Raw genomic sequence first — 19872 nt, 5'->3', positions numbered from 1 at the left:
AGCCGCCCGAGGGGGCGCCCTGAGGACTGGGTACGGGGTTCGGGGCCAACCCTTCAGCAGCCTGTTACCCGCCACCGAGGGCAGAGGCCCCCGGCGGAGAGGGCCCTGCTCCAAGGTTGCGTCGCGGGTGGGATCCCCGGGCCTGCGTCCCGGCCCCTGCGTGCGCTCCCTCCAGCGGCGCGATCACAAAGCGTCTGCTGCCATCTGGTGGCGGCGTCCGAGCAGCCGTGCGCAGCGCGGGGTGGCGGGGCCAGGGGAGAGGGGCCAGGGTTCACGGATCTGCCATTGTCCCTGGAGCCTCGCACCTCCGCGCCCCGCAGCCAGGAGGCCTCCCGCCTCCGCCCTCAGTGCTGCTCCAGATTTCCCCAGCGAAACGGTGTCCGGACGGAGGCAGTGTGGTCGAATGGTTGGCGCCGGAGCTTTGGTGCCCGCGGCTGGCATCCCAGCTGGGTATCGTGCAGCAGGGCTCTTCAGTGTCTGGATCGTTCTGTCCTGCGTAAAGGGGGCTGAGCCAAATGTGTGCCTTGCAAGGAGCCTGGGCAGATGCTTGTAAAACCCTTGCCCAGGGTAAATCCTAGATGTTACTCTGATAAAATCCCAAACTGATTCTCAGCTTCTCAGACTCCTTCTTCTCTCCCTACCCCCAGATCTCTCTCTGCCTCTCACCAGGGCGCAAAGTTGGCCATGGCATGGATTTTCGGTTTCTCCATCTGTAAACTGGGGATGCCAATGCCGATCTCCCACTCCCAAATAAGGTAAGGGGTATAAAAATGGCTCCGCCTCTCTGCGGACAGGTGTACCTGGCCTCAGAGGTCTCTGGAGCCTCTACTTTTAAGCTCCCAGAGGTTAATTCTCCGCCAAAAAGAAAAGACCCTCCCAGCTGCTGTTTAAACTTGCAGGCTCTGTCCAGAGCCTTGAGGACAGGGCCTATTTCCTGAGCTAAGGGGATCTGGGGGACTTTTCTTCGCTCCCTCCCAGATTACAGACCTGGGGGTCCAAATCAGGGGTCATGATCTCTGACCCCCTTTCACAAAGGCCTCACTGAAGCAGCTGCCTCACCCCTTTAACAATACAGTGGAGTAATTGAGGAAAATAAACTTCCCTTGAAAAAAAGAAAAGGCTGTTTGGAGCCATTCACACACGGGGAACTGTCCATAAGACTTGGGTTTGGTGCATATGTACACGCCGGGTCTTACACACATTCCAGTAGGCTGCAGCTTTAATTACTTCTCAGCAAGCAGCCAGAAGGGGCCTACAGAACCGGGCGTGACAGCCAGGTACGCCACAGGGAGGGGCACGTCTCCAGCCGCCGCCACTCGGCCTGGGAAAGCACCCGCTCCAATTCAAAGGTATCAAATATTTGCCTAGCTGTTCAACATTTCTTCAAATAATATACTCACGGCTAATTCATATCGAGACTCGATGTCTTCATCTCTCCCAGGCCTCCCTCCTGGATTAGCGCGTCTCGTCTATTCTGGGAGAAAGTTGTCCTACATTCTAAAAATAGGCCCTGGAGTCCGGACACTGGCATGCACGGTCAGCGGGCGCTGTTTTGTTTATCTTGAGGGCTGTCCTCTGGGGGCAGCTGCGACAGCCCAGAGGCACACTCATGAGACAGCCAGTGTGTGCAGAAGGTGGGGTCCTCTCCTGGGATGTCTGCTCTGGCCGCTGCCTTCCCAAGGAGGCTGTGATCCACATGTAAGGATGCCGCACCCAGCCTGGCTTTTGACCCCTGAGGGAAGTAAGTGCAAGGTCCTTTCTGCTCCACATACAGGTCCTTTTCTTCCGAAACATTAGAAGCCCAGGATGTCCCTGTAGCAGCCAGGACCAGGCCAGAAGCAGGTGGCATGCTGGTTCAGGCCACTGGGGAGAGCTTAATAAAGGGACTTATTTTCAAAGGGGTCCCGGGAAGGAGGAACAGCACCGCACGCCTAGCAGCAGTGGGGCTCTCGCCCTCATCCCCCTGCAGGTTACAGGGCCCAGAGGGGAGAAGCTACCTGAGTCTGGAAGCCAAGATGGCTGTGGGGGGTGGGGCATCTGACCACAGTAGTGATCTGGGGGCAGGGGAAAGCCTGAAGAATGGCCACCCAAGCACGCCCCAGTCTTGTGCTATGGTTCCCCAAACTCAAACCCACCCAGAAGGCAGAGCAGCATGTCGATGCGTCCAGTAGGGGTGCTGCAGGGGGAGGTACACAGAGCAGGGGAGGGAGGGTGCAGAGGATGAGATGTTCAGTCTCCTGTCCCTTTCTTGGGACCTCTCCACCTCCTGAGAGTCCTCCTGGCTCTCCTTGACCCAGTCATTATGGCTCTCGTGACCTCACCATCTGCATCTCTTTCTAACTCCCCTTCTCTTTGGTTCCCCTGAGCGATATCTCCTCCACTGCCCGTGCCCTGAGGCAGGACGGGGGCGGTGGGCACCATGCCCCTTTCCTGATTGATGGGATTGTAGTGGGCCCAGCAGCTCACCCCCCCTATTACTGGCCACCGCCAGGGCAGGGAGAGCCTCTGTACCCTGGACACTGGCATCAGAGGATTCGTCTCTTCCTTCTCTAAACTGCTCTAAATGAGGCTGATCAGGACTACTTCCATGTATCACTGCAAGGACTTCCTCGTCTGCTTCCTCTTGTCCTGCGTGCCAATGCTGGCTTGGACCGAGTGAGGAGGAGTTGCCGAACCTCTAGCTGCCACAAAGCCCCCAGTGAGAGCCCCTCCTGGGCACCCGGCCTGCACACAGGCGGTGGGGTGTCTGTGCTCTGGGAGCATGGGTCAGGGAAGGCTGGACCCACCACCCATTCACTCTGACATTTGGCGTAAGGGACCCAGAGCCCTGGTGCTTGGACTCTGGGTGAAACCCTGGCTGTGTACACGGCAGGGAAGGATTTAGTGTCTACTCTTGACAGATACAGAAAGGGAGGCCATGGGCATAGTGGATAAACTCCTTGAAGCCTCAGCTTTCTTCTCTGTTAAATAGGATTGACATTCCCTGTCACCAGCCTGGCTTAGGGGTGATGTGAGATCACTGGCAGTTGTTAGGTGACAGCAACTTGTCCATAAACCTCAAATGAAAGGTGGGACCTCCCAGGAGGAGGCTGAGGATGTCACACAGAGAGTAATGGAGGATGTGGGACCTCAGACAGCCAGGGGAGGAACGGATGTGGGCCCAGATGGCCAGCCGTGTCTCTGGATTTAAATGGGATAAAATAACTCCCAGAATGAATATCGCCTCTACGAGGCATGTCCCCTTGTGAGGGCACCCCTACTAACGGATCTCACCATGGCACAAAGAATATTCTACTCTCCCAATCTGAGGATGATATAGACAGCTGGCTAATGCAAAATGAATTTTCATGTTATTTTTGCTTATTTTTTAAGTCCGTTGGGTGCATCGCGGCTGATCGCTGTTCTGACATTTTTCTTCCCTCATTAAGAAAGATGCCCCTGGTGAGTTACCTGTGCTGGGTTCAGAGCGGAAAATAAATATCGCTGGCATCCACTTTCCTGTGCTCTCTGGGTGTAATTAAGAAAGAGACACCTGCAGGAGAGAGAAAGCACAGGACAGAAAACGGCCTAGCGGTTACTCGTCACAAGAACTCCCCGGTTTGGGAGACCATCTCAAGGTCACCCCTTCTACGACCTCCTTCCTGACCTGTTGGGGCTGAGGTATCTGCTTTTCTTTGGGGGACCCACCCTTCACGGGAAGCCCAGGTCGTCTGGATGGACCCAGTCTGTGCCCCAGCGGGGAGCCAAGCCTGGACAGTCAGAACTCGTCTCAGGGCTCACCGGGAACTGCTTCCTGAGATACTCCTGGGCTGAAGCTCAGCCTGAGGCCAGAGCTATTTTGACATTAGGAAGAAATTGTCTTTACAGAGAAGCCAAACGGGGATGCCTGGCTGGCTAAGTCGGGAGAGCATGCGACTCTGATCTCGGGTCTTTGTTGGAGTCTTTTGCTGGGGGTAGAGGTTACTTAAAAAGAAGAAGGAGGGGTGCCTGGGTGGCTCAGTAGGTTGAGCCTCTGCCTTCGGCTCAGGTCATGATCCCAGAGTCCTGGGATCGAGCCCCATATTGGGCTCCCTGCTCGGCGGGGAGCATGTTTCCCCTCCCAACCCCCGCCTGCCTCTCTGCCTACTTGTGATCTCTGTCTGTAAATGGGTAAATAGAATCTTAAAAAAAAAAAGAAGGAGAGGTAGAAGGAGAAGAAGGGGGAAGAGGAGGAGGAGGAGGAGGAAAAAGGAGGGGAAGGGGCAGGAGCTGGACAGCTGGGCCTCTCAGGAGAGTTTGGGATCTGGCGTGCCTTGCGAGCCCTGGGTGCAGGGCTGCTGGACTTTAGCAAACAGGCATGCTAAGTCGGGATGAGGGCCCCCCACCTCGCCTCCCTCTCGCTGGGCCCAGCCACAGCCTATGGCTCAGGGAGCTGGTTGGTGGGTCCGTTGCCAGAGGAGGCAGTGGGCACCAGGGCACAGGCTCAGGGCTGCAGCTCAGGAGCATTGGTTAAGGCCCTGATTTCCTGTTTTACCGCCCCCCCCACCCCCCCGGAGGTCGTCCCCAAATGGCACAGCCAGCTAGCAGCTTCAGTGGGCTGAGCCTCCACTTCCTGCCGGGTCTGAGGTGGGGGTTGACCGTCCTATCCCCTGCCGCACCCCCCCCCACCCCCGTGCTCTCAGAACCCAGGGTGTGAGCTGCAGTCGTCCCCTTTCCTTTATGACCTTCCACCATAGTCACTGTGAGCGTCTGTAAGACACCGGGTGGGCATAGCCTGAGCCCCGTTCACCAGGCTGGCTTAGGGGTGACGTGAGATCACCAACAGTTGTTAGGTGACAACAACTTGTCCACACCGGGTAAGCACCTGACATCCCACTTCCCGTGGGCTGTTGGTTCCCTGATATTCTCTTGCGGGGTGCCCTGCTCCTTTCCTAGACAGCAGAGATCACCCTTTATCATTGTTCAGTGGTTGTCCTGTTTACTGGACTCACTACTGTCTCTTCAGTAATCGTTCAGGTCTCAGAAGATGGAAACTTTTATTGTTTTTCTCCTAATGTGTGTCGGCACCTAAGTCGGGGATTGGCACACCGTGGGCCCTCGAGAAACATCCATGGAGTGACCGAGTGGGCGGGCACGAGTGGGCCAGGGCCCGGGCCTGGTGCTGGAGGGCAGCAGAGCGGAAGGCCGGGCATCCGGGGCCTGGAGCGGTGAGGGCTGAGAGGCGGACCCTGGCCTCCAGAGAACCACGGCAGGAGGCAGAGCGTGTGGAGTGCCCCAGTGTGGCCCGACTCAGAGCCCAGGGCTCTGAGAAGAAGACAGGAAACCTGCTGGGTGGAAATGCTCCCTGGGCAAACTCTTGTGGCTGCAACACAGGGGACTGAAGGGACATGTAGAAACGAGAGAAGGGGGAGTCCTGTCCGCTGCTGGCTCGTGTTCACCTGCTGCTTTGCTCCTGGGTCCCGTCTCCCTGAGTAGAAAGTCAGCTCCCCGGGACAGACACCGGCTGCGATGCCCCCCGCCCGTCCCGTGTCGTTTGGTTCAGGGCTGGTCTGCGTGGCAGGTGACTAACCATGCCCGTCACCCACAGGACTTGGCTTGTGAGTGTTTAGAAAGCATCTACATAATGTCCAAGTGTCCCGTGTGCAGTGCCCACGTACAGGCCTGTGGTGAGTGGGGGGTGGGCAGGGCAGCCCAATGGAGCAAGACTCTACCCAACCAAGGAGTGCAGGGGCCACCTCAGCCCTTCGTCCCTGCACTAGTCACGCCCCACGGCTGGCCACAGGGACCCCCGACATGAGGCTGGTTCTAGCTAGAGGAGAGGTGTAGACCATTAGGCTTTGGTTTGAATCCAACTTTACCACTTAGTGGTGAGCGGTGTGGACGAGTCCCTTGACTTCATCCACTTCCTGCACCTGAGGAAACCCCTGGGGGGAGGAGGAGCCTATGGACACTTGGGGCCCTGAGGAGGCCTCCTCTGCCCCTGTGAGGCCATCTCGCCGGGGCCACCTCATGCCCTCCACAGCATCCGCAGCTCCGGCCCCTGGTGCAACAGGGAGCCGCTGCTTTCTCTGCCTCCCTGTCTGGTCATATGTCTTGAGAGGCAGGACCTGGTACCCCTGGTTGCTCTTCTTCCTCCCTCCTCACTGCCGAGGGCTCAGCACTGGGCCTTGTGTCTTCTTGGTACCCTCAAGGCATTCAATGAATGAACGACATGTGAATGACTCACAGGAATTCAACTGATGTTGTGGAATTACTGAACTATCTTCTAACTTCCCCCAAACTATCTGCCACCTCCCTCAGCAGGGAGGGGGCCTTTACTCCCCACCAGGAGAGGCAGGGAGCCCCACACCTGGAGCCCCAGCTGCAGGACCCACCCCCAGATGCTCCCACAGGGGCACCCTGGGCCCCTCCTGTGAGCAGTTACCTTCAGCCTGGCTCTGGGGAAGCCTGGAGACTGCAGAGGCCCCCTGCCTCCTCCGCTTGCGGACCATCCAGTAGATGGGAGGTTTGCAGCCACCGGCACAGCTCCCACTCCTGCTCATGTGGGACCAACGATCAGCATCCATGATGCCCGAGAAAGGCTTCGTTAGCGAGGCTGCCCATGGGGAACCAGTCTCTGCCACTCGCGGAGCTGGGCAGCCCTGACAGCCAGGGCCCCGGGGGCGGAGGGCTGAGATTCTCACTTTAAATCTGGCCCCTCTGATGTCGGTCCAGTCCCATTCCCCAGAGATAAGCTGGCTCAGTCTGCCATCTTTCCAGATAGTTCCCGTGGAAGCAGAAATAGCCTAAATTCTAAGTGTCTAGACACTGACATATGGGGTTTCTTGATATTGTTTTCATACAGGAAAACTTGCTCTGAAAAACACAGCTACACACAGACACTCACATGCCCCACGTCCCACACACGAAATCCTGACTTTCAAAATGCTCAGGGCCCTTCCTGAACTTGCGGGAGAGATGGCGTCGTTGGTGTTTGTTCCTGGTGAGTTTTAGAGAGCTTTCTTCAAACACACACACACACACACACACCCCTGACAATTTGTCTCTTCTCCTCTTCCCAGCAGCAGGGAGGTCTGGCCCTTGAATACGAATGGGCCTTTGCTGCATGCTGGAAAATGAGGCATCAGTGTCCACGCGGGCCGTGAGCAGAGCACACACAGCCCGAGGCTGGGAGATAGGAACCCTAGACAAGGAGCCAGGACAGGCTCTAGAAAGACAGCCCAGGCAGGATGCTGGGAGTCTCTTCATCCTGGCTTGCCCATCAGGAAACTGGGAATGGTATTTGTGCCCTTGCTGGCCAGAGGTGGAAATCTCCGCAGAGGACTGGGGAAACAGAGGTTGCGGCTCTGACTTGGGAGGTGGGGAGCAGCCAGAATAAGCACGTGGCCTCTGGAACCAGCTGTCTGTGCTTGAGTATTGCCCTGCCCACTGCCAGCCGGGTAACCTCGGTGGAGCTCCGTAAGTTGTTATGCCCTGGTGTCCTCATCTATAAAGTGGGGACGGATCATACGACATCATCGGGTTTGGGTTAGGATGAGAGGAGTTCATAGGCAGAGGTACTGACTGACACCCAGGGCCCAGAGCTCCACCAGGACAGCCTCCTCCTAGCGGGGTCCTATTTCAACCCAGACTCTTCTCTAGCACACAGACCCTGCCCTCAAGACCAGGGCTCCCAAGGGTTAGGAGAAGCCGGAGCTTACTTCCCCTTGTGGAAGCCTCCAGTATATTAAGTCATAACAAAATGCCACGGCAAGGTTACATAAGTTAAGGTAAACTGAATACATTTACATAAAGCAAGTTAATGGCTTTGAACAGACACAACGGAGACTCCCTGGAAACCCTCCGTGGACACAGTGACAACAGTCTGCACTCAATGTTCATCAGGAACAAGTGGCCTGGGGAAAATGGCCCGCCCTCCCTTTGCCCTAGCCTGCCCAGAACAGCGCCTGCCTGGAGGCATTTCTGGGGGGAGGTAGGAAGAACAGAAACAGCCTGGCTCCTAGCCTAGGCTGAGGCAGAGATGAAGGGAGTTCTTTGGAGCATGCTAGCATGCTGGGGAAGCAGGTGGGCTGCCCCACACAGGTGTGCTCCCAGAGGCCATGGGGAGCCAGCCAGGACAGCCACGAGGGGCCAGCCAGGGTCTTGTTGCGGGACCGGCCTCCTTGGGACACATGCTTGCTCCCCAACGATCCCAGGGTGGTCCAAGAGCCCGTGCAGGATGTTTTAAAATGACCTGTAGCTTTAATGACTGAAAAGTCTCAGTTTTGGGTGTGTCCCCACGCTCCCTGGGACTGAGTGGCAGGAGCTCAGCTGTAGCAGCCCAGTCGACACACCGCCTTCAGAATAGGACAGGAAGCTCCAGCTTCCCTCGCCGCCTGGCTGTCTCCTTGACCTCACAGAACCCGGGTAGTTCTCCCTCTGTGTGACCCGCCCTACGGGTGTCTCAGGGCTCCTCCAGGAAGTACCTGGCTGTCAGGACGGGGAGAATCTGGTTCTCACCTTCCTCCCAGAACCCCCACCTAGCTCCTGTGTCTTTCAACCCTGGCTGTGCATGACTGTCACCTGGGGAGGGGGCGGTCTTTAAAATGCGGACACCTGCTCCTTTCCCCACTCCAGAACAGCGGCACCTGCTAAACCAGTCAGGCCCAGGTGTGGCTCCGTTGCAGATCTGACCCACTACAGAACTTCAGCCCAGGCTGGGGGCTGCTCCCGGAGCCAGTCTGAGCAGAGGACTAAGGTGGAGAGAGGCCGCTCTCCAGTGCAGCCACGAGAGAAATGCTAGCCTGGGAAAACGGGCGTCAGGACCCGGAGATTCTTTGCACAGTGAAGGCTGTGGGTCGGATGGAGCAAGACTTAGCTCTGAAGCCAGCCTGTGGACCGCTGTGGACCGAGTGCCTGCTCAGGCGTTCTTTCCCTTCCTTTCTTGCAACAAGGTACACATCTTTTCATGGTCTTGGGCCCAGAGGGACGGGGAGCGTGATACCAGCAGGAGAAGCCTGGGGTTCCAGAGTCTCTCCATCTCCGCTTGCTCTCAGGGAACTGAATGCCCAGACATCTTTTGGAATGGCGTCGAGGTTCCCAAACTCCAGCACATGGTAGTCATGTTCCACGGTGCCCGGAGCGGGTGCCCGGCGCTCCGCTTGGAGACGGGCTGTGGCCGAGGGGGCCTGCATGCGTCTCAGGCACTAGCCTTCTGCAGATGACAAGAGGAGTTGTGGATCAACAGCCCAGCTCCCTTGCCCTTCGCGGGGGTCTGAGAACTGCTCTATGTGTGTCCCAGGTCCCAGGGGTGAGGGTCCCTGCAGCGGCCCTGGCTCATTCCCCCACGCTGGACTGGGTTCCTTCTGCAAACCTTGGTCTCATGATGCCAGCCTCCTCCCCCAGCCCACCAGAGTGTTTGGAAAAGCCCCCCCCTTTTGCTCAGTCTGCCCAGCAGCCTCTCAGTGATGAATCCACCTGGGGCAAAGGAGGCGCCCTAAGGCTCTAATTACTGGATGTGGATATCATGCCCCAAAGAGGACAGCAGAGAGCAGGTGGTTTCCTTCAACCTGGTGTCAGATCTCTGGCTCCTGGGGAAAATGGCTCCTTTGGTTTCCTGGCTCCTGCCCCACGGACAAATTAAATCAAACAGGGTGAAAAAAGTTGTCATTTGGAAAAAAGTCTTGTGGCCATAGGCTGCAGGGGTTGGGGTCTGCAAGACCTGGAGCTGAAGTGCTTGGGAGAAGCAAAGGCCGGGGAACCAGCTCCATCCAGAACAAACTTCACAGCTGGGACAAAAGCGACAGCCACCGGTGGAAGCGAAGAAAGTTTCGTGACTCCTCTCTCCCAGAGATCTTTCCAAGAGCTTTATTTTTCTTGCCAGTTGGTTAAGAAGCAAAAAAGGAACAATAGATTCAAGCTGAAATAATTTGCATTTATGATGAACACAAGGAATATCTACCTTGCATTTTCCTAAAAAAGAAAAATTAAACCCCGTGTTTAATTAACTGATAAACTATTAATCAAATTTTTGCAATGTTAGGTGACACATTATTCATTTAGATAGAATGACTGTGAACTTAAACTAATCAAATCTGATTTGCCCACATAGGCTTGATTGAAATACATTTTAACTAGCATATACAAAGAGAAAATCTTGGATTTCTTACCTAATCTTCAGAGTATACTGCTGAGTTAATAAGGGCAGTTTTTTTTTTTTAAATGAGACCACCATTTCTTCATCTGCATATCAAAATCAAGAGGGACTTAATTGCAAAACACATATTCCTGAAATCTAATCATTACACTGCTTTAGGGTATTTTATTGAAGCATGTTAAATTATGGACAGAATATTAATGATGGAGCTAATCAAACCCAATTAGTCACTTCTAACAATAGTCACATAAATATACAAGTCAGGTACTAAAGTACTGTAGATATGATGTAAAATTGTTAAAATATTAAATGTATGGGATATTTATGAAATATTCATGTGGAATTTAAAGCCCAAAATTATCGGATAAGTCCCTTTAAAGAAAACAAGTTAGGCAGTGTCCTACAATATTTGACTGGAATTCACAAGTTTTCACCTATTCTTCAGGTACATTTGAATCCAGGGGATTAGCGAGTCTATAATCAATCAATCAGCAAATTCTAATAAGATGACTTACCATATTCATGACCCAGGATTTCACTCTTGCATCCAGAGACTTTTTTCGTTCTTTTGTTTTCTGACTTTTTCAGGGCCTGCTGGAAGGGTAGGTCTGGAGTCTTGAGGCCTTGGGGAAGCTGATGGAGAGGTAGACACAGCCATTTGGGGCCAGGCAGGACCCTCCCTCCTCACCACCATCCCCCGGGGCAAAGCCAGGCAGGATGAGGCAGGGAAGCTACTGCTGGTGGGTGTCCTCCTCCTCCCATAGGTGAGGTTTCAGGAAAGGATGCTCAAAGGCCCAGGGCAGTTCTGGTCTTGGCCTGTGAGGGATCTTGGTGGAAGATTCCAGGCCTAGGAGCTGGGCCAAAGCAGGTAGGCAGCATGGGATGTGGGAATCCCCCCTGCAGAGACCTCCCCCGATCCTGTGTTATTTCAAGCAAGGCTGCATGGTCCCAGACCAACATCCACGCATGCCTGTGTGACAGTTTCACCGCGGGCTGGCTCCCAGGACTTCCCTTCATAAAGGAGGCTGTCAAGCCTCACACTTCACCTTACTGGCCCTTACCCTATCCTAGTATCCCATCCAGACCTCTGCTTTCCCCTCTCCTATCCTCTTTCTAGAACACGGTCTTCCTGCCTCTCATGCTGGAGTCTCAGCTCTGGGGCAAGAGTGGTCCTAGGGCACAGGGCCCAGCTCTGGCCAAACGTCCCAAGTGGAGTCCCAGAACCCTAAACCCCACCCCCTCCATCCATCTACCCATCCATCTATCCTACAAACACTTACCAAGAATGAGTACATCCCAGGCCGCATGCAAGACCTTCCGCTCTAAACTTGGGGAGCATAGAAATGAGCAGAAATTATGTAAATCATGTTGCTTTTTCCTGTACATCATGTAGCTCCCACTTCAGATAATGGCACCTCTGTTTTCCTTCAAAGAGCACCCACCCCCACTTTCAGCCTCTGAGGCTTGGGGGCTGCTCTACTTCCGGGACTCACAGTGGGGCAGGTGACCCAGGCCTGGCAGCAATACTCCATCCCTTCATCCCTGGGATCGGCTCGTAGGTGGGAATGTGAGCGGAGGGTAATCTTGAGGGCTTCTCTGGAAGTGCAAGGAAAGACACCCCTTTTCTGCTGGGGTGTCCTGGGAGCAGAGGTTGAGGCCGCAGCATGAACAGAGATGTGTTCACAGAGGAGAAAGTCCTTACAACATTGCTTGAGTCTGAATCCAGCTGTGCCCTGAGCTTTTACTTACCTGAGCCGATAAATCTCCCCTCTTTCTCTTTCTCTCTTTTTTTCCCCTTAGCCAGTTTGAGTTGTGTTTCCTGTCACTCGCAACCCAAAGAGTCATGGCTAATAGAGAAACAGAAGAGATACAGTCTAGGCTCTGAGAGACAATGTGGAGACGGGGGCGGGGGGTGGTGGTGGTGTCAGTAGCAGGACACAGCCTCGCCGCATCTGCAGGCTTGTGCGATGGGAAGCTGGACAGAAATCTGTCTCTGGCCCTCGAAGCACTGGCGGGGCTGCGTCTTCACCCCCGGCTGCCCCTTTGTCACCCGTGACAGATGGCAGTTGGAGTCAATGGTCACCCTGCCGGAGGTGGTCAGGATGTGGACACACTGAGCGTCATGGTGGGGTGAAACGCCCGGCATGTGGCTCAATGAGGAGTTGCAGATGTGTGCAGGTGGATAGATTTCCAGCAAGTTTCCATGCTGCACTAGTCCTGAAAATGCAAGCTCCTTCGGACAAGCTCCCTCTTGCCTGGCACCATGGCCCTCCTGGGGGTAGCTCCTACACCTGTGGCTTTAGTTCCCCTGGTCCAGCTGTTCTTCAGTTTGCTTGCCCTCAAGCACCTTCTCCAGCCTCTGGAAGCCTCCAGTTTTTGTCATTTCCTCCCACAAGTCTCACCTCCATTGCTACTTCCTCCATGAAGCCTGCCCTGGTTCTTCCTAGCTCTGCTGGATTTCTCCCCATTCTTTTTTTTTTTTCTTTAATAGGCTCCACAACCAGCGTGAAGACCAACACAGGGCTTGAACTCTGATGTCAAGACCTGAGCGGATGAGATCAAGAGGCAGACACCTAACCCACTGAGCCACCCAGATGCCCCGGGATCTCTCATGACCTCGGCTTTCCATGCATTGGAGTGGGAAGGGGATATTTTGGTGCAGAAGTTACATCCACATTTGGATGGGGGCAGCAGCAGAAACTAAGGGCTAGACTGACATACCTCTGCCAGAGATGAGCAGGAGAATCAGCAGCAGGGCCATGGGACTCTTCATAAGGACATGGGAGTGCTGTTCACACCATACACTTCTAATCTCCAGGGAGGGGGTGATGCCCTTGACCCAGGGCTGTGACCTGGGTCCCCGCCAGACCACAAGCCCCCATGGGCAAGTGGGGAGCTGGCCTGTTCCTTCAGCCTCCCAGTACCATAGGAAGAGTTGGCTGGTGGACAATTCCGGACTCTGAGGACTTCCTGGAGGCTCTGAGACCCCTCCAGAGGTTCCCAAATCAGGCTCTAATTGACATTTAGTTTTGGGTCTGCATGTGGCCCGCATTTATGGGCCATTGGTACCTTGTTGCACCAGGCTAAGCTGAAATTTCGTAAAGTACTGCATATAATTTTGAATATTTTTTTTAAATCAGATAATCATGCAAAATCATAAACACTAGTTAACATTTTTGCCATTTCCTCCTTGGACTTTTTTTTTTTTTTTTTTGAAATACAAAAAGTAGCAGATGACACGATGTGGTATATTCATTGCCCAATGACAGGCACAGCATGAATTCCAGGTGTCTTGAGTGTCCTTCTGCACATCTTCTTGGGCACGTGTGGAAGCAGTAGCCCCTTCAGCTTTGCTCTTCATTGCCAGATTCTCATTCCACCATCATGCGGGTGAGTTTTCCCAGATCTTCTCTGACACTTGGTATTAGGACTTGATTTTTTTTTTTCTTTTCTCATGGGTGTGAATAGTAGGTCATGGTTGATTTAAGGCAAATCTCCCCAATTGTTAGATGCCCCATGTGCCTTTTCAGGCGATTTTTCATCCCCCCTCCCCCCGTCATCAGGTTGCTGGCCTCCCTCCCAAGATCGGGTCCTTACTGGAGGCAACAACAGCCATTGGGGGTTTTGGGTAAGCAACTTAGCCTCCATGTCCTTGTCTGAGAAAGGGCCAAGTAATGGCTCATTCATGAGTTTTAGACCATGCAGACATGCTCTTTCAGCAATCAGGCCTGGGGTGATGCTTTCATTTTTGTCCAAAAGATGTGAGTCCAGAGTGCCATTTCAATTCAAGTGGAGCTTCTTCGTAAACTGGGGTGGCAGAGAACAGTGAGCCATTTCCCAGAGGAGGCTGGGGAGAAGGTAGGGGTGGAGGAGGAGCACAAGGGCCACCTTCAGAGCTCCATTTTGTGGGGCTGGGGAGAACTTGCACTGCAGAGGCTCCTGTTGCCTCTTGGCAACAGGCTGTCCTCCATGCAGCCCAGGCAACTGACCTCTCCTACTCAGGGTCCTTGGCAGGCCTGTGAAGAGGAGGCAGGGCCCAGGGTCAGGTCAGCTGACATCACCAAAAGGAAGCACCTGCTGTGGGAAGTGCATGTGACAGGTGATTTATTTCTGCCTTAGGTTCCCCAAAAGTCCCGTCTTATCTCTGCTTTGCAAGGCCTCCCGGGCCCAAAAAGCAGAAAAACTCTGCTCCACTCAAGACAGGAGAGAACCATCTAAGTGACTGCCTGAATTTCCTTGGAAAATTTCCCTGGGAACACCATGAAGCAATTTGTCATCCATCAAGTCCCCATCAAGTTACCTAAATTTTGAGTTACCCAGAAAGCAGTATCAAATCACCTTCAAAGGCATCGGTTTCAAGGGTACAATCTGATGAGTTTTGGCAAATATCCACGCTTGTCTAAGCAAACTTATATCTTCCAAAATGCATCATTTCCATGGGTTTTGATCCTATTCGTTGAAAACACAAAACTGCAAGTCTTCCTAATCAGTGAGCGAGAACACTGACCCACATTAGTGAAGACCGGCGTCTGCTGGCTGGATTTTAACAGAAAACCTTTGCATAGTTGGTCGATAGAGTGGAAAGTGAGCCGGTGACTTAGTAATGCCTGTTCCCCACTTGGATCCACATATCTGTCTGAAGTGTCTTTATAGTCATTAAACCGAGGATCAAGAACCAGGCTTCTGAACTGTTGCCTCACAAAGTGTTAATCAAGACTTTCAAAAATAATGAAGCACATTTAATCACATTGCCACTCACAAAGAATATCATAATTAATATGTGGATGAGAGCAAAAAGATTATGTTGTTAATAAATAAGTTATTTTAAATATTGTTTATCTCTATCTTCTCCTTGTAAAATGTGTGTTTTGTCTATGTCTTATAATAGACACAGTGAGATAATACCATAGGATACAGCAGACTCGTGGGCAAGGACTTGGATGCAGGTTGTTGGTTGGGGAGGTGGTTTGGGGAAGCGGGTGGAAAGCCTTGGGGAGGGAGACAGGGGTACACTAGGGATGGTCTGGCTCACTCCCACAGAGGGTACATGAGGCATCACGTGGAATGTGTTCCGATTGTCCCATTGAGGGAGGGGGAAGCTAGGAAAATTTCCACTGGGACACTTGTCTTCTTTTGGTTGGGAGTTGCCCATGGGATGTCAACTTCCCACCACTTCTGGGCTCTCCTGGACATTGGCTAAGCCAATGTTGGACATTGGAAAGGCATTGGAAGGCACTGAAAAAGCCTTAAGTCTAGCAAGCAGTGAGGAGTCAACACCGTGGCCGGAAGCTCTCACCTGTGTGGGAAGGAGCCACAGTTACTGTCACTGAGCTTAGCCGTGAGCTGAGGAGGTGCAGGGTGACCATTTACAGTGTTCGCTAGGAGGTCTGTGTTTGTAAATGTCTGACTGAAAATGTGCTGACACCAACTAGACATGACTAACCTGGAGGCTGTTCGGGAGGGTGTAGATCACCCAGGGACTGGGAATAACCGAATCCAAACTCTACCCTTGTTATTACCCGTGAAAGCATTGCTTTCCTTGGGGCGGTGCACAGCAGGAAGATGGCAACGCAGAGTTCCAGGAAGAGGAAGTTTGTGGCCGATGGGGAGCTGGCTGAAGATGGCTACTCCAGACTTGAGGTCTGAGTTACACCAGCCAGGACAGAAATCATTATCTTGGCTACCAGTACACAGAATGCTCTTGGTGAGAAGGGCTAGCGGATCTGGAAACTGCTGTGGTTCAGAAGGGGTTTGGTTTCCCTGATGGTGGGGAGAGCTTTATGCTGAAAAGGTGGCCATGAGAGGTCTGGGGGCTATCACCCAGGCCCAGTCTTCATGTCACAGGCTCCTTCTTAGAAGGCCTTGCTGTGCAAAGGGCCTGCTCCAGTGAGTTCGGTGCATCATGGAGAGTAGGGCCAAGGGTTGTAATGTCCTGATGTCTGGGAAATTCCAAGGCCAGAGGGTTAAATCCAGGAAGTGTGAGGATGGCCTGATGATTCACAGTGGGGACCCGTTGACAATGCTGTGGGCCATGTGCTACTCAGACAGGGTGTGCTGGGCATCAAAGCGAAGATCGTGCTTCCCTGGGACCCAAGTGCCAAGACTGGCCTCAAGAAGCCCCTGCCTGAGCACATGAGCATTGTGGAACCCAAAGATGAGACACTGCCCACCACCCCCATGTTGGAACAGAAGTGGGGGAAGCCAGAGCCACCTGCGATGTTGTAACCTGTACTCACAGCATCATAGGGTCTCCTTGGCAGCTGGATATGGAGTCTGGATATTGCTTTGTAAATATCTTTATAAAATCTTTGGAAAAAAAAAAGTGAAATTACACCTGCTCGTCCTAGCCACCATCTACCCCTTCTCCCTGGCATCCAGCCCAGATTATTTTGTGGGTGAACTCAGTTAAATCATTAAGGACCAGACCATAACCATGCTGCCTACTGTCCCAGAGCACAAAAAAATAGACCTACTATGTTCCTAAAAAGAAAAACTTGCTATTGAATTTATGGTCATTCCCTTTGGATTAGTTTTCAAATTTAATGTAATCCCAATCAAAGGGAAAGTTGTTTTGTCAGGATTGTTATGCCTTTCTTTTAAAAACTCCTAGAAGACACCCCTTAATGCCTTTGAATTTCATTTTTAATCTACTTAATTGAGGTATAATCTCCATACCAAAAAAAAAAAAATATGCTGCATCCACTTAAAGCAGACACTTTGATGAGGTTGGTGGATGTTGGCACCTCTGGAAACAGCACCACGATTGACTTACAGAGTATTTCTACCACCTCCAGATGTTTCCTCATGGACCCCTGCAGTCCCCCATCTCTCTGCCCCAGCCCCAGCAACCACTGATCTATTTTCTGTCACCGGAGATTAACTTGAATTTTCTAGATTTTTCCATAAGTGGAATTATGCAAGATGCATTCTATGTGTCTGGCATCTTCTGCTTTGCACAATTATCTTGTTATTTATCCACGTGGTTTGTTCCTGTTTATGACCAAGTACTTTTCCATTGTCCAGCTAAACCACATTTTGTTCACCAGTTGTTGTGTCATTTAGGTTGCTTCCAGGGTTTGACTATTACAATAAACAATGAACATTCGTGTATGAGTCTTTGTGGGTGTACATCAGTTTTCTATTGCTGCTGGAACAAATTACCACAAATGCAATGCTTTAAACAATAGTCATTTATCACCCCACAATTCTGTATGCCGGAAATCAGGATATACAGCATTGCTCACCAGGATCCTCTGCTTAGGGTTTTATAAGGTTGAAATCAAGGTGTTGGACATCTTTGGCTCTCATCTGGAAGCTCTTTGGGGAGAGTCCAAGTTCATCTGTTTCCTTTCAGCTGTAGGACTAAGGGAAGCTCCCAGCCCAAGCCAGTCTTTGGGCTTAGAGACTGCTCTCTGGTTCTTACTCATGGCCACCTACATCTCAAAGCATCAAAGGCACATCAAATCTTTCTTATAGTCAGAATCTCTCTGACTTCTCTTCTCCAGCTGGAGAAAATTCTCTGCTTTGAGGAGCTCATTTGCTTATTCTTGGCCTGTATGATACAGAATGATCTCCCTTAATTACATTTGCAAAACCCCTCTTGCCGTACTCATAGATTCCAAGGGATTTGAGTATGAACATCTCAAGTATGTTGAGTATGAACATTGAGTAGGCCATTCTGTATACCACAGGATATGTGTTTTAACTTATCTTGAGTTAAATACCATAGTGGAATGGCTACATTGCAAAGTAGGTGTGTATTTATCTTTACAAAAAAGAAATATGTCAGTTTGTATGTGAAAGTTCTATTTGTTCCATACCCTTGCTAGCACTTAGAATTGTCAGTCTTTTTTATTTTAGTCATTCTAAATATGTAGTTTTAACTTGCATTTTCCTGATGACATGTGGTGTTAAGAACCTTTTCATGTGATTATTGGTTATTTGTATATATTCTTTTATAAACTATTTGAATATTTTGTCCATTTAAAAAAATCAGGTTCTTTATCTCTATGTCTGATTCTAAGTGTACTTTCTGTGTTCTGGGATTAAGTGGTTTGGGAGATATATGTATTAAGAACATTTTATTACAGTCTATGACTCAACCTTTCTATTATATTAACTCTAACTTTCCAAGAGCTTAACTTTTTAATTATGATAAATTTTTTTAATCATTTTTTCTTTAACATTTATGTTTTTTGTATTCTAAGTAATCTTTGGTCGCACTAAAGTTACAAAGATTTTTCGCCTACGTTTTCATGTAGATTTTTAGCATTTGTAACTTTACATTTAGGTGCATGATTTATTTCAAGTTAATTTTATGTATGGTGTAAGGTTGATGTTCTTTTTCTCTAATGGATGCCCAGTAGTTACATTTGTTGAACTTCCTTTGTTCTTACTGATTTGCTTTGCCATTTTTGTCAAAAAGCAGTTGAAAATATATGTGTGGGTCTATTTCTGGCCTCTATATCCTGTTTCATTGTTTATTCTTTTGCCAACACCTCCTTGTGTGATTACTGCAAATTAGAGTATGATTTGAAATCATGTGCAAATACTCCAATTTTGTTTACCTTAAAAAAGTTGCTTTCAGGATGCCTGAGTGGGTCAGTCAGTTAAGCATCCGCCTTTGGCTCTGATCCTGATCCCAGGATCCTGAGATGGGAATCCACACTGGGCTCCTTGCTCAGCAGGGAGCCTACTTCTCCCTTTGCCTACCCTTCCTGCTTCTTATGCTTGCTCTCTCTCTCTTTCTCTTCTCTCTGGCAAATAAATAAAATCTTTAAAAAAAATTGCATTAGCTATTGTAGGTCATTTATAGTTCCACATGTGTTTCACAATTACCTGGTGAATTTCTATAAAAAAAATCCTGTTGGAATTTTTACTAGCATAGCTTTGAATCTGTAGATAAGTTTGGGGACAACTGACATTTCAAGTTTGTATTCAGACTTTCAATTCAGAAATGGTATATGGCTCGATTTAATCAATGTTCTGTAGTCTTTATTGCAGAAGACTTGCTGTCCTTTGTTCTATTTATGCCAAGGTATTTTATGTTTAACAACACCATTTTATGTGAGATTTAAAATTTTTCATTTTCTAATTATTTGTTCTCAAAATATAGTTGGTTTTTATATATTATTCCTCTATCCTTTGACCTTGCTAGCTTCTCTTCTTGGTCTGAGCAGTTGTTTTGTAGATTACTTAGAATTTTTTATGTAAACAATTATATAAATTTGTATACAAATTGTTTTATTCCTCCTTTTACGTATTTTATTTCATTTTTATTTTAATTTTATTTGTATTTTATTTTACTTTATATTTATTTATTTATTATCTTACTGCAATGGCAGGAACTACCAGTGTCGTTGAATAAAAGTGGCAGAAGAAATCATTCTTGCCCAGTCTTGGGGGAAAGTGTTCACTATTTGTTTCACCATCAAGAATGATTTTATTTTTATTTTGTTTTATTTTTTAAAAGGTTTTTATTTATTTATTTGAGAGAAAGAGAGAGTGAGAGAGCACAAGTGGGGTTAGGGGCAGAGGGAGAGGGAGAAGCAGCCTCCCCACTGAGCAGGGAGCCTAACATGGGGCTCGATGCCTGGACCCGGGGATCATGACCCTAGACAAAGACAGATGTTTAACCGACTGAACCACCCAGGTGTCCCTGGGTGATTTTAAATGTAGATTTTCTATAGGGAACTTTAAAAAAGCTCCCTGGTATTCCTAGTTTGCTGGAAGTTTTTTTTTTAATTATTTTTTTTATT

General features: G+C 50.4%; 1 long non-coding RNA gene and 1 pseudogene across 1 annotated transcript; both read left to right on the top strand.

The window, feature by feature from the left end:
- The first annotated feature begins 652 nt into the window (after positions 1-652).
- LOC116580140 lies at positions 653-14899 on the top strand. The gene is made up of 3 exons (XR_004281516.1): positions 653-755; positions 12606-13504; positions 14234-14899. It is a non-coding gene; the product is annotated as an uncharacterized LOC116580140 (long non-coding RNA).
- Positions 14900-15507: 608 nt separating this feature from the next.
- On the top strand, positions 15508-16360 carry LOC116580131 (annotated as a pseudogene).
- Positions 16361-19872: the final 3512 nt, after the last annotated feature.

The sequence above is a fragment of the Mustela erminea genome, chromosome 19 (assembly GCF_009829155.1).
Source record: "Mustela erminea isolate mMusErm1 chromosome 19, mMusErm1.Pri, whole genome shotgun sequence".
Classification (NCBI taxonomy): domain Eukaryota; kingdom Metazoa; phylum Chordata; class Mammalia; order Carnivora; family Mustelidae; genus Mustela; species Mustela erminea.
This window is presented reverse-complemented; position numbering and strand designations above follow the sequence as displayed.